This window comes from Periplaneta americana, chromosome 2 (assembly GCF_040183065.1).
Source record: "Periplaneta americana isolate PAMFEO1 chromosome 2, P.americana_PAMFEO1_priV1, whole genome shotgun sequence".
In the NCBI taxonomy this organism is placed as follows: Eukaryota; Metazoa; Arthropoda; class Insecta; order Blattodea; family Blattidae; genus Periplaneta; species Periplaneta americana.
The window spans coordinates 96241403-96254229 of record NC_091118.1 but is presented as its reverse complement, the minus strand read 5'-3'; the positions used below and the strand labels follow the sequence as shown (position 1 = coordinate 96254229).

The window sequence follows — 12827 nt, the reverse complement described above, 5'->3', positions numbered from 1 at the left end:
GAAATCTCTCAAAGAATAACCCCCTGAAATTGATGACATTACTTACGGTTCATCCTGTATACGTAAATTTCTAACCTAAACATATTCTTTAAACGTTAAATAAAATTTTCAACTTCTTTCGTTAGTACTCCTCTTCTGTGCTTACAGTTACCGGTATATAACTGGTACAGTATTAATATTTCGTGATACTGCATCACAATTGGATTGTAATAGGCCTATATCAACTTGAATTCTACATGGCATTGATTCAGTGCGTTGTTTTGTAATGTCTTTCAGTTCATTGTTTTCCCAAAGTCATTTTATTTTTTCCATACAAAAATTATTTTAATCGCTTATGCCTTTAAGAATGTTTCATGCCTGACGCATTATTTCTTTGACAGAATAGGCATGACCGCTTATCAGTAGGTCTATTACACTTCACACCATCACTAAGTGAGGATGGTTTACTGTGTCTATCACCAAACCCTCAGAATATTGAACATAAGATTTCCTCCTAACAAACTGTGTAGGCTACTTTCCATTGTCATCTGGATTGTTCGATCATCACTGAAACGAACCGAATAAAATATTAAATCAAAGTACATAAATACAAAGTGGCTAAAGCAACTTCATTGAGACAGACATCATATCTGGCTCTTCTTTGGAACTTGTGTCGAAAATTCAATTTTCCTAAACTACCTTATACAAGGCAAACTAATTAACTTACCGAAAATGCATTACCAGTCATTAGAAATCAAATTTCAGTTATTCCAGTGCTGTACAAATTTAACAAATATAACAATTTAAATACATATATAAATATTTCCAGTTAAATACTTATGGCTACTGATCTCCAGTTATCAAAAGTGAAGTGAGTTCATATTGTTTTGCTTTTACCCTATCACATAGTTTGGCTTGCAGTTAATAGGTCTTCTGTAGTTGAAGCTTAGGGAAGTAAATTTCTGTCTCACTGCTTGTTCACGTATTTCTATTCCTATTTCTCTAAGCCTTGATGCTATATTGCTCTTGCTGTGTAGCCAATTCAGTTTATTTTGTCCTTCAGATCATAACAATGATCTTGGACACGTCAATAAATATAAGGAGTTTCAAATAAACAGAGCTTTTTAATTTGCTGAAAAAATGTTTCCTTTTGATGTTACCAACATTATTTTTGACCGTCATTTCTTTAACAATACTACGCCATTTGCAGAAACAATGTTTGAGCGCCATCTGTTTGTTAAAGCTTTTTATAAAAATGGTGATAGTGCAGCCACTGCTTGAAGGGAATATTGGCGTTATTTTAATATCAGAACAACAACCATGGTAAAATCTGTCAGGTATGCCAACAGCTCAACATGGTAAACACATTCTTAGTACGGGGACTTGCTAAATTCCTTATAGAGGCCATATTGTACCAGCAGTCTATGTTGCATTCAGCGAGAATTTCTATGCAAGCAGTATGTCAAATTTTCCACAACCGCATCATCTCTAGGAATGGTGACATTGATTGGCCCCCCAGGTCCCCTGACTTAACTGCGTGTGATTATTTCCTGTGTGGGTACCTGAAAGCAAAATGTATGCAAGTCAGCCACACATTATTAAAGAGCTCAAGAATAATATCTGTGTTGAAATCGAATCCATCCCTATTACAATGTTGAAACATGTCATGATTGATCTCCATCACAGGCTCTCTGAGTGTGAACATCACCAAGGTCGTCTTCTGCTGGACATAATTTTCAGAACTTGAATGTGACTGATGTTACACAAATTACAATATGTAATGTTACAATTCTTGTATTTTTATTTTGTCTCATTATGCAACATACCGTATTTATTGCTCTTGAACCTCAACATAATAATTGGCATTTCTTATCACACTGACAGTTTTTCTCTATCTCCCCTCCCCCTAGAGATATGCCTTGTTATGTCTCTCTATATACTCGTCATACATTTTGAACAGTAGTTTTTTATATCCCAAATTTTGTTGTTATTTGGCATTAACACACGTTTGTTTTCATTGATGAGGGCAGCAATTTCGCTTTTGTTTTTTGATGTGGTGTCTGTAGCTTTACCCATTCTGCAGTTTCATTAACTTATGAAGTTAGATTATTATTGATGTGATTCCCTATTTACCAAAATAATGTTTGGTATTTTTCCAAGTAAGTAATATAATATGTAGCTTAAATGAAGGTAACATAATATAAATTAACCTTACCTTGGAGCATAAGAGCAGAAACAATATAAGGAAATCAGCAAACACTATTAAAAATTATCAGCTTACTATATTGACGCAACTATATGATTTGTAAACAAAAATAAAATATTTTATCTTGCTACTATTGCATCAAGCAGTGATCAAAACAACAATTCTTGAAGGCAGAAAAATTATTTTAAATTCCAACATTGAAAACGCAGTTGTTCACAAAATGTAATGTAAAGTGAGATTAACAATTTGGTCAGGCATTATGATATGACATGACATGACATGACATGACATGACATGTGACATCTGAATTAGAATAGAATTCATGTGTCTATCTTTAGTGTTCTGGGTTATTGCAGGTATGAGAACATAATTACACCTAACTTAATATTGGTACCAATACAAGTTTCATATCGACAGAAGAACCCTATGAAGTTCAGAATGCAATTATTGGTCACAGTCATTGTATTCATTGTTTATGCTGTCAACTTACTTGTGATCACTGCAATTTGTATTTGTTTCATGTAAAACACTAAAATATTTACCGGTATCAGAACTATGAAAATGAAGTAAATCTTATAGTCTGTGGGAAAGTTTATTTCAGTTTATGAAGGAAAACTCAATACAAATCAAAATATTGATTTAGAAATTCAACTTTAGTGATATTGCACACATACACCAAATTCTCTTCGAAGTGTTTTGTATGTTTCAACCAAGGAATTTGTTTTGCTCAAATAAACACACTGCACAAGAGAATATTACATATTTTCTAACTTATTGCTATGTACCGGTACACTTTTCAACAATAGGCAATAATAGACATTCAAGAGCCATGTTATTTCAGCCATGACTAGCTATACTATTTTCCCAGGGCCTCTACGATAATAAAGTCCAATTTCAAGTTTACACTGACATCTGCAAGGAAATTATAATAAATTAAAATGGTAAAGGTTTATGGACCACTCTGTACTTTCACAAACATATTAAGGCTTCAGAAAAAAGAAAGAGATAAGTTTAGTTCAGTAGATTTTACAGGAGATACATCAATTTTTCAGTTCAAATCTTTTCTTATTTTTGTAATAAAATTCTATAGATGTTACATTTATTTTGGAAAAATACAAACCATAAGTTATTTTCTGTTGATTTGTATAGGCCTAAATATTATTATATATGCACATGAAATATTGAAATAGCGACAGTAAGGACAACTCGCACTATGGAGAAAAGAGTTTTAGTCCATTGACTCATATTTTGTACATTAAAATATAGCCCTATATTTTTTCACTCCTCAACTACTTAAAATTATTATCAAACTGGATTACAAAAATGAAATACTGCATGAAAGTCACTGTTTCAAACTTTTTCTTTCATATATATTATTATAATGTACTGAATTACATATGATATTTCCATGCAGATATTCTGCGTCATCATACGATGAAAGAGTAATGGAACAGAGAAAAATTCTCTCCGGCACCGGGATTTCAACCCGGGTTTTCAGCTCTACGTGCTGACGCTTTATCCACTAAGCCACACCGGATTCCACCCCGGCATCGGAAGAATCGTCTCAGTTTTAAGTTCCAACTCTTGGGTTTCCTCTAGTGGCCGCCCTCTGCACTACGTCATAGATGTCTATGAACGTAGGACCGAAGTCCACACATCTGCTGAGGTGCACTCGTTATGAGTGACTAGTTGGCCGGGATCCGACGGAATAAGCGCCGTCTTAAATCACGAAGTGATTTGCGCATATCATATATGTTATTATAATGTACCGAAGTACATATGATATTTCCATGCAGATATTCTGCGTCATCATACGATGATATGCGTAAATCACTTCGTGATTTAAGACGGCGCTTATTCCGTCGGATCCTGGCCAACTAGTCACTCATAACGAGTGCACCTCAGCAGATGTGTGGACTTCGGCCTAGGTTCAAAGATATCTATGACGTAGTGCAGAGGGCGGCCACTAGAGGGAACCCAAGAGTTGGAACTTAAAACTGAGACGATTCTTCCGACACCGGGGTGGAATCCAGTGTGGCTTAGTGGATAAAGAGTCAGCACGTAGAGCTGAAAACCCGGGTTCAAATCCCGGTGCCGGAGAGAATTTTTCTCTGTTCCATTACTCTTTCATCGTTTTTTTTTTCAGACAACAGGTAAGTTTTTATTATTTTCTTATGATTCTTGTCCACAAAACCTGTAGATTCTGTATTTCTCATGGGAGGTGGTAGTAGCTCTAAAAAAAAGTGAAGATTTCACACTTTATTAGAAAGAAAAAGATATATAAAGATAATGACAGTAAATGTGATATGTGGTTTGGAGATAATCATATTTTTTATTTTTCTGTCGTAAAAAAAACTCAGGCAAGATAAACTCTCGTTTAATAAAACCTTTAGCTGAAGTAGTCGGTTTCAAAGCTGCAGTATGTTATGCTTCATTAAAACTTGTCCTGAATTTAATAAGTCTAAGGTGAGCTCTGTCAACAACCAATTCTCATATTGAGAACGCAGCAAAGAGACATTCTACTGACGAAATGTATCCGAAGTCACTTAAACTTCATGAAGGCTTTGTTCGTTCAGTTTTTATGTACTTATAATCAGTATTTTGGCACTTCTGTGTGAAATTTTTGGTATATAAGACTCATATTTTTTCATATAGGAATGTCCTTTTACTGGAAATGTTACTTTCACATAGTCAAACCTTCACTCTACTTTCATAATATTATACTGGAAACGAACGAGAATGTAGTTCTTGTTTTGACTTGGACATGAATTGCAAAAGATTTAAAAATGCCTCACGGCCATGTCAGACCATTAAAATGCATTGCATAGAGCATTAAACACACGTCGTCATTTTCTTTCTCACATTCTGTACAGAAAATTTATTGTTAACATTTTTTATGAAACATTAATGTTAGAAGAATAAAGAAGTAATTGGCGTTTTTAATACACAGTATTCGTTAAAATGTTTGGCTGTTTCTTTCTTAAGATCACGAAAATACGACTTTAAGACCACAAAAATATGACTTTCTTTTCTTTGAATTTATACTTCCCTTCTTAGCTTTTTTCTTTTCTTTGTAAAACGAGACTCAATATTCTTCAGTGTAACTGTTTCAGTATACTTTCCCATTTCTATTTTCAAATATTTCACCTTTATACATGTCCAACACATCAGGTACTACAGGTATCTGTACTAGGGTACCCAAAGGTAATGTTGAATTTACTGTTGAAAATATATACAGTACTGGTATGTATGTTTCATAAGATTTCTTGACTCAATATTCTTCAGTGTAACTGTTTCAATATACTTTCCCATTTCTATTTTCAAATATTTCACCTTTATACATGTCCAACACATCGGGTACTACAGGTATCTGTACTAGGGTACCCAAAGGTAATGTTGAAGTTACTGTTGAAAATATATACAGTACTGGTATGTATGTTTCATAAGATTTCTTGACTGATGGGTAAGCCTTTTTAAATAAGTTGTACCAGTACTAAATTTTTTAAGAAGGCTATCTTGATCATCAAGAAGGTAAATAAAATTTTATGGATGTATGTTTTATCCAATAATGACTCTTTCTGCCTGGAAAAGAAACAATATGCTGTTTGTTGTTGTTGTTTAGTCAACTGTCTGAAGACAGGTCTGAACCTCATAAGCGACACCAATAAGGCATCACTTATGAGGCAACTAAGGCAGGAGATAATGAGGTAGGGTGGCCACTTCCTTTCCCCCTCCATTGCATACATAACTGACTAGTAACATATTACACTAATCAGACTTCAGAATGTACTGTTTAATGACATTTAATGTTTTGTTCACTCAGTTCCCATAACTGTTTTTGTCTTAGTTTTCTTATAAACAAGGACATTCCTAGAAGTTCCCAGACTTGACACTAAATACTTAATCAAATTTACTTCTTTCCTATTAATTGCCATAAATGTCATATACAGCATTTCTTGTCCTACTTTGCTTCTGTAAGCCCTTAACTTTATACCCATAAGTTACATTGTTAAATCTTGCTACATTCTTTTCTAGGCCTTCCAAGTTGAATTGGAAGTACAGAAATATGGACACATAAGAACTCTGAATATCCACAGATTCCATTAAGTTCAATTGTATTAAAATACTGTTTCTGTTATTGTTTCCACTTGGAAATTTATTCTTGTTCCCTTATGGCCAGATCAACAACCCATCAAATCATGGTCATCAAATATGAAGAATTGCCCACACAATGGATACTGCTGTGCTGACAAGGTTAATTCCTGATAAGCCTATATGGCCTATTGCTTCTTTGTAGTTTTTCAGTTTCCTTCTTTCCTTCTCTTACCTTTTATTATTGCACGAAATTTTCACGAAAATTGATACCGGTAATTACACTAAATTAAGATACCGGTAGTCATTGCAGAAATATTCTGTCATGTGAAACAATGGGCAATGTCAGTCATCTTTACTTTCTTCTTCTTGTTATACATCTCCTACTTAAAACGATGAAGTCCAATGTTTCTTTCCTCCAATTTTTTAGTACCGGTATTCTTTCGTATAGTACGATTTTACTTAAAGGGAATCAAAACACAAAAATGCATTTTTCATTGTTAGTTGATAAAAATGTAAAGAGTGGAAATAAACAGCAATCAGTCTTAGCACGGGCTCCTGGATGCAGTAGATCTCGAGTTACAACAAAGATAAACATTGTAGCCTGACGTCATTGGATCAAACTCTACATTGCCCACATAACAGCAGTTTCTCCATCAACTGCTTTTATTGACAGGCAATTGTGAATCACCTGGCTTCAAATTAAATTGGAGACAGAAAGAAAGGCACTGATTCATATGTTTCCTGTTCCTTAATCGGTTCATTAAGTTCTCATAGGCAGCCTTTTCCAAATCGCCTGTCATCATTCTCCTCTGCAATAGATCAAAATCAAATATTTTGCGAGAATTTAAACCCATAACCGGATAACTTAAATACTTCGTTGGAAATCCAGAGGAGTCTTACTGACCATCTCCGTCTAAACACATTGATTTATTATCGTAATTCAGGTGGCAGACACTTGTGCCTACTGATCTGAGTTCCACTTGAATGTGTATTCATTTCAAGCTTGAGCTGATAACATGGTTGGGGTTTTTCTTAATTTCCCTAACTGTAAGGCAAATTTAATAACCATGTTGGGTCCGATAAGTTGTATGAGTACTCAAAGTTTATTTCTAGTAGGCCATCAAAACTTATCTAATTGCATTCCAAAATCACAATGTTTTTATTTTAGCATATCGATAAGCATTTTCGGTTTAATTAAACCATTGTCAGATCTTTCGTAAACCCCTTAAAAATTATGAACAAGTTCTTACATTGTGAACAATCAGTGCGAAATAATGCTTTACATGAAATTGTAGGTCATGCCAATAAATGCAAGTTACTATAAAATAATAAAAATTATACATAAAAAATAAAACGTTAAAAAGCAGACAATTGCTCTAATATTAGAGTGTGATTTGAGCAATATAAATATCAGAATGACCCTCTATGTAATCATATAATTGGAATTGCATCATGTCTGCATTTACAATGTATTAGCTTTACTTATTCAAAAAGCATAATAGTTCACATAATCAATTCGCCAATATAACAAAAATTTTCCACGTAATTTCAGATAACAAGACCACACATGTTGTGAGCATTGCGTATATAGTTTACCATACATGGTGCTGCATATTCGTCTTTCTACTCTTCTCAGCCATTTTGCAACAGTACAACCTGACGTTTGTAAATGCAGACATCATGCAATTCCAATTATATGATTACATAGAGGATCGTTCTGATATTTATATTGCTCAAATCTGACATCTAATATCAGAGCAATTGTCTGCTTTTTAACATTTTATCTTTTATGTATAATTTTTAATATTTTATAGTAACTTGCATGTATTTTACATCTATTGGCATGACCTACAATTTCATGTATGGTAACACATTGTTTTTCACTGATTGTTCACAATGTAACAACTTGTTCATAATTTTTAAGGGTTTACGAAAGATTTGATGATGGTTTAATTAAACTGAAAACATTTATCGATATGCTAAAATAAAAACATTGTGATTTTGTAATACAATTACATAAGTTTTGACGGCCTACTAGAAATAAACTTTGATTGTAAGGCAAATATGAGGTAATCTATGGCGAATCCTCGGCCTGCGGTTTTCAAATTCCATTTTGCTATAACCAATTTCATTGACGCTAAATGGCCTATAGTACGAGACATAAGAATGCTGGCCTGAAGTTCTGGTTGTCTGCTCTGCTCTAAACCCCTTGCCCGGTGGTGTTGTCATATTATGCATCATACTTTAGTTACCGGTACCTGCTTCATCTCGACACGAGAAGGTGTTGTTCTTTGTAATTGGTGGTTTTGTTAAGTTGTGACCTATTACTATGAGAGACAGAAGATAGTTCAGATAATTCTTCTGATTATGCATATGACTTTTGTGACGAGTAAATTACCTATACTCCTGCTCTGTGTTGAATTGATTATTTTTTACTTGATTGTATTACAAAATGTTAAGATTCAGATTACTTAATATGTAGGTATATAACAAAAATAATAGACACATTTTGAAATGTGAGTTTACTTAAATATGTTTCATTGTTTTCAATTGAAGACTAATTTAAGAACATTGCATTTTAATTCTTAGAACTAGAGTAGGCTATCTACTTACGGTATTTAACCTTTATAACAACCTCCTGTGGCGAGTAAATACTCATACTCTGTGTGGTGCTTATTATGTTTTAATTATTTCATTACAAAATACTATCATTCAGGTTACAATTTGTATGCGTAGGATAATAAAAATAACAGACAAATTTCCAAATATGATTTTATTTAAATATATTTTATTGCTTTCTATCAATATAATTTAAGAACACTGCTTTCTAATATTTAAAACTACGCTTTCTACTTAAGTAATCTTAATAACAGAAGTGATCATAGGCTATATAATTTCCCCTTAAGCACTGGTTTACCATAATTTTAGGACATAAATATACGCCTGTTACACTTACAGGAAAGAGGAAAACACAGATCATCAACTCAACTGGGTAACAAGACACTGGCTACGCAGTATTCTTGTGTCCCATACAGTAGCAGTTGATACAACGTCATTACACAACCAAATAAGAAATCATTATTTCATAATGAATATAAACACTTTACTCTTTCCTCGTCCCAATATTTCCTAACAATTCGAGTTGTTATTAATGGATAATTTCATTGCATACAGGTCTTCAAATATTGCCAATTGATTTACAGAAGGATTAAAACTGTTCAAACAATATTCCGGAAAGTAATAATGCATTGGTTATTATCACATTGCTTTTGGTTTTTTCCTGACATTTTTGTGAAAGTCATATATGTTAAATATTCTGTCAAAATCACAATTTGTGTTGTCACTCATACTCAACGTCCTGTCATTATTATATTGAGATTTTCTTTTAATATTTTTTCCTACATACCGTACTTCAGTGGGAAAAAAACATATAACTTTTACCTGCTAGATTGAGATTCTGAGAGGTGGAGAAATTCAAATATCTTGGAGCAACAGTAACAAATATAAATGATACTCAGGAGGAAATTAAACACAGAATAAATATGGGAAATGCCTGTTATTATTCGGTTGAGAAGCTTTTATCTTCCAGTCTGCTGTCAAAAAATCTGAAAGTTAGAATTTATAAAACAGTTATATTACCGGTTGTTCTTTATGGTTGTGAAACTTGGACTCTCACTTTGAGAGAGAAACATAGGTTAAGGGTGTTTGAGAATAAGATGCTTCGGAAAATATTTGGGGCTAAGAGGGATGAAGTTACAGGAGAATGGAGAAAGTTACACAACACAGAACTGCACGCATTGTATTATTCACCTGACATAATTAGGAACATTAAATCCAGACGTTTGAGATGGGCAGGGCATGTAGCACGTATGGGCGAATCCAGAAATGCATATAGAGTATTAGTTGGGAGGCCGGAGGGAAAAAAACCTTTGGGGAGGCCGAGACGTAGATGGGAAGATAATATTAAAATGGATTTGAGGGAGGTGGGATATGATGGTAGAGACTGGATTAACCTTGCTCAAGATAGGGACCAATGGCAGGCTTATGTGAGGGCGGCAATGAACCTCTGGGTTCCTTAAAAGCCATAAGTAAGTGAGATTGAGATCCTGGCCCACTGTGCATTGTTGAGAAGTTACTTTACAATCATTTTAATAATTTTTTTTTTTTTTAGAAAAATGAAAATATATCGTAGTGGAATGTGCAAACACTTTCCTGTTCCACTAAGGAAGATGTGCATTCACTTGCCATCGCACATGTACATGATTTTGAAGTATTGGAGAGAAATGTCTGCTTGTAAACAAAGACTCTGAGGAAGACCCACCCCTGTAGAAGTTCGAAAAATAATATTATTATTGTAAATTGATCCTAGAATTTCATGGCATTTTTGCTCTGTGAAGATGTTTCTGAGAAGTATAGTAGCCTACATAATGTAGACGAGCCGTAGAGGACACGTATTTAAGCTGAGGGGTTTGAGCAGTCATTAAATTCTGAGTGGAGATAAGGTTCTTGTCCCATCCTCGGTTGCCATGGCACCCCTCTCCTATAGATTTCAAGGGAATGTTGTGTCAGCATTGTTTAGTTTTTGTAATTTATTCAAAATAGCAATTGATTTGTTTAAAATGAACTCTCAGAAATTGTGTCATGAAATAAATGTGCTGCACAACAAATATATTCTGAAATTATATCATGTACGTTAACTTTGCTAAACTATATTTATGAAAACAGTTTGTTGATTATTTTATCTGAAAATATCAAACTCTTATAGGTCATGGTGACCATTCCGATGGCTGCTGGAGAAGCAGAAGAGCTTCTCTACCTTGAAATGAGCGAAAACATATATGCGGAATGCTCTGGAAGAAGACCGACTGTGTACACTTTTGTTCAATTGGAAAGCAGCTGTTGGCATCGTTAACTTCAATGAACTTGTCATAGACCACTTTGCAGTGCAGACAGAGTGAAGGGCCTACTTTATTTATAAAACGGATATGATAACAGGCCCGCGTCGTGTAAAGTGTTTATATTATCAAATAATAAGTTATTTCACTATTTTAACAACCTACTTGTCATCCCCATAACTGGTATAACTTATTTTATGTCAAAGACTTTCAAATTTTAAAACTGCAAGCGGTAGTTGTATTGAAGTATGCACTATTACAAGTGCCACTTTTTTCCTTGGTGCAATCCTAATGAGAATGAAATAGGCATCGTTTGACTGAGAGTATATTTAATTGAATTCAGTAAAATTGTGACAAAAAATATACAATTTCCATATACAGATATTCGTAATGCAGAGTTATGAGAAAGTTCTTCCAAGTTCTTCTGTGTATTACAAATCATCATTTGCTGAAGATCCAATCTGGTGGTTATGTATTTGTGCTCTGTGTGATAATTGTTTCCATACCGAAAGCTTGTTGTTGTCATTGTTCATGATGACTGCTAATAAATATTTTTGATTAACGAAGGTTTCTAATTTTTTCTATAAACATCACTGTTAACATCATCCTTCTCATATTGTTTGTAGATAAGCAAAAAAATGAAACAATCAACTCACATCTTACGTATAAAAGAATTCATATCCAAAATGCATATGATAGGACTATGCATGCTTATTTGTTGAATTACATTCATATGGAATATTATTATAATAAAACTGATTTCTTTTAACTTACAAAAATTGCATGCTTTAAGAAATAACTGTAAATAAGCATAAATAAAGAAATAACAGAGGAAGGTATTTGAAGAAATGGAAAATATTTCCAAAACGATATTGAACTTCCAAGCTTTAGAGCTACTGGTTAGAGATTTTCTTAAACATAATACCTATCCAGTATTATATCAGAATTTGATTTATGTTACAGAGACTGTCTTATTTTTTTAAATATTTTCAAGTAAGTGAGAAAGAAGCTACTGAGATTAATTTGATGAGGAATTATTGTAATATAATAATTATTATGTTTCAATTTATATCACTTCTAAGTGTATACCGGTATCAAAAAAGAGAATAATGTGACAGATGGGCTTGCTTATATTAGAACTTACTTTCTCAAGCACTAACGGTTAAATGTGTAAGTAAATTGTTTCGAATTATTTACTAATGTTACTAACTTCATTCAGGGATGAAGTTACAGGAGAATGGAGAAAGTTACACAACACAGAACTGCACGCATTGTATTCTTCACCTGACATAATTAGGAACATTAAATCCAAACGTTTAAGATGGGCAGGGCCTATAGCACGTATGGGCGAATCCAGAAATGCATATAGAGTGTTAGTTGGGAGGCCGGAGGGAAAAGACTTTTGGGGAGGCTGAGACGTAGATGAGAGGATAATATTAAAATGGGTTTGATGGAGATGAGATATGATTGTAGAGATTGGATTAATCTTGCTTAGGATAGGGACCAATGGTGGACTTACGTGAGGGTGGCAATGAACCTCTGGGTTCCTTAAAAGCCATAAGTAAATACTAACTTGATTCGTATTTCATGAAGAAATGAAAATATTTTTTACATTTTTTTTTCTTTTCGACATACCTACTATAATATACACT

The 12827-nt window shown here is 33.6% G+C and overlaps 1 protein-coding gene across 1 annotated transcript in view; it reads left to right on the top strand.

Moving 5' to 3' along the window:
* Nucleotides 1-11954, top strand: part of sfl (N-deacetylase and N-sulfotransferase sfl) — a 953010-nt gene extending 941056 nt beyond the window's left edge. The window contains exon 19 of the mRNA XM_069818157.1: nt 11046-11954. The gene's annotated coding sequence lies outside the window, so the exon portion shown is untranslated. The remainder of the gene's footprint in view (nt 1-11045) is intronic.
* The last annotated feature ends 873 nt before the right edge of the window (nt 11955-12827 follow it).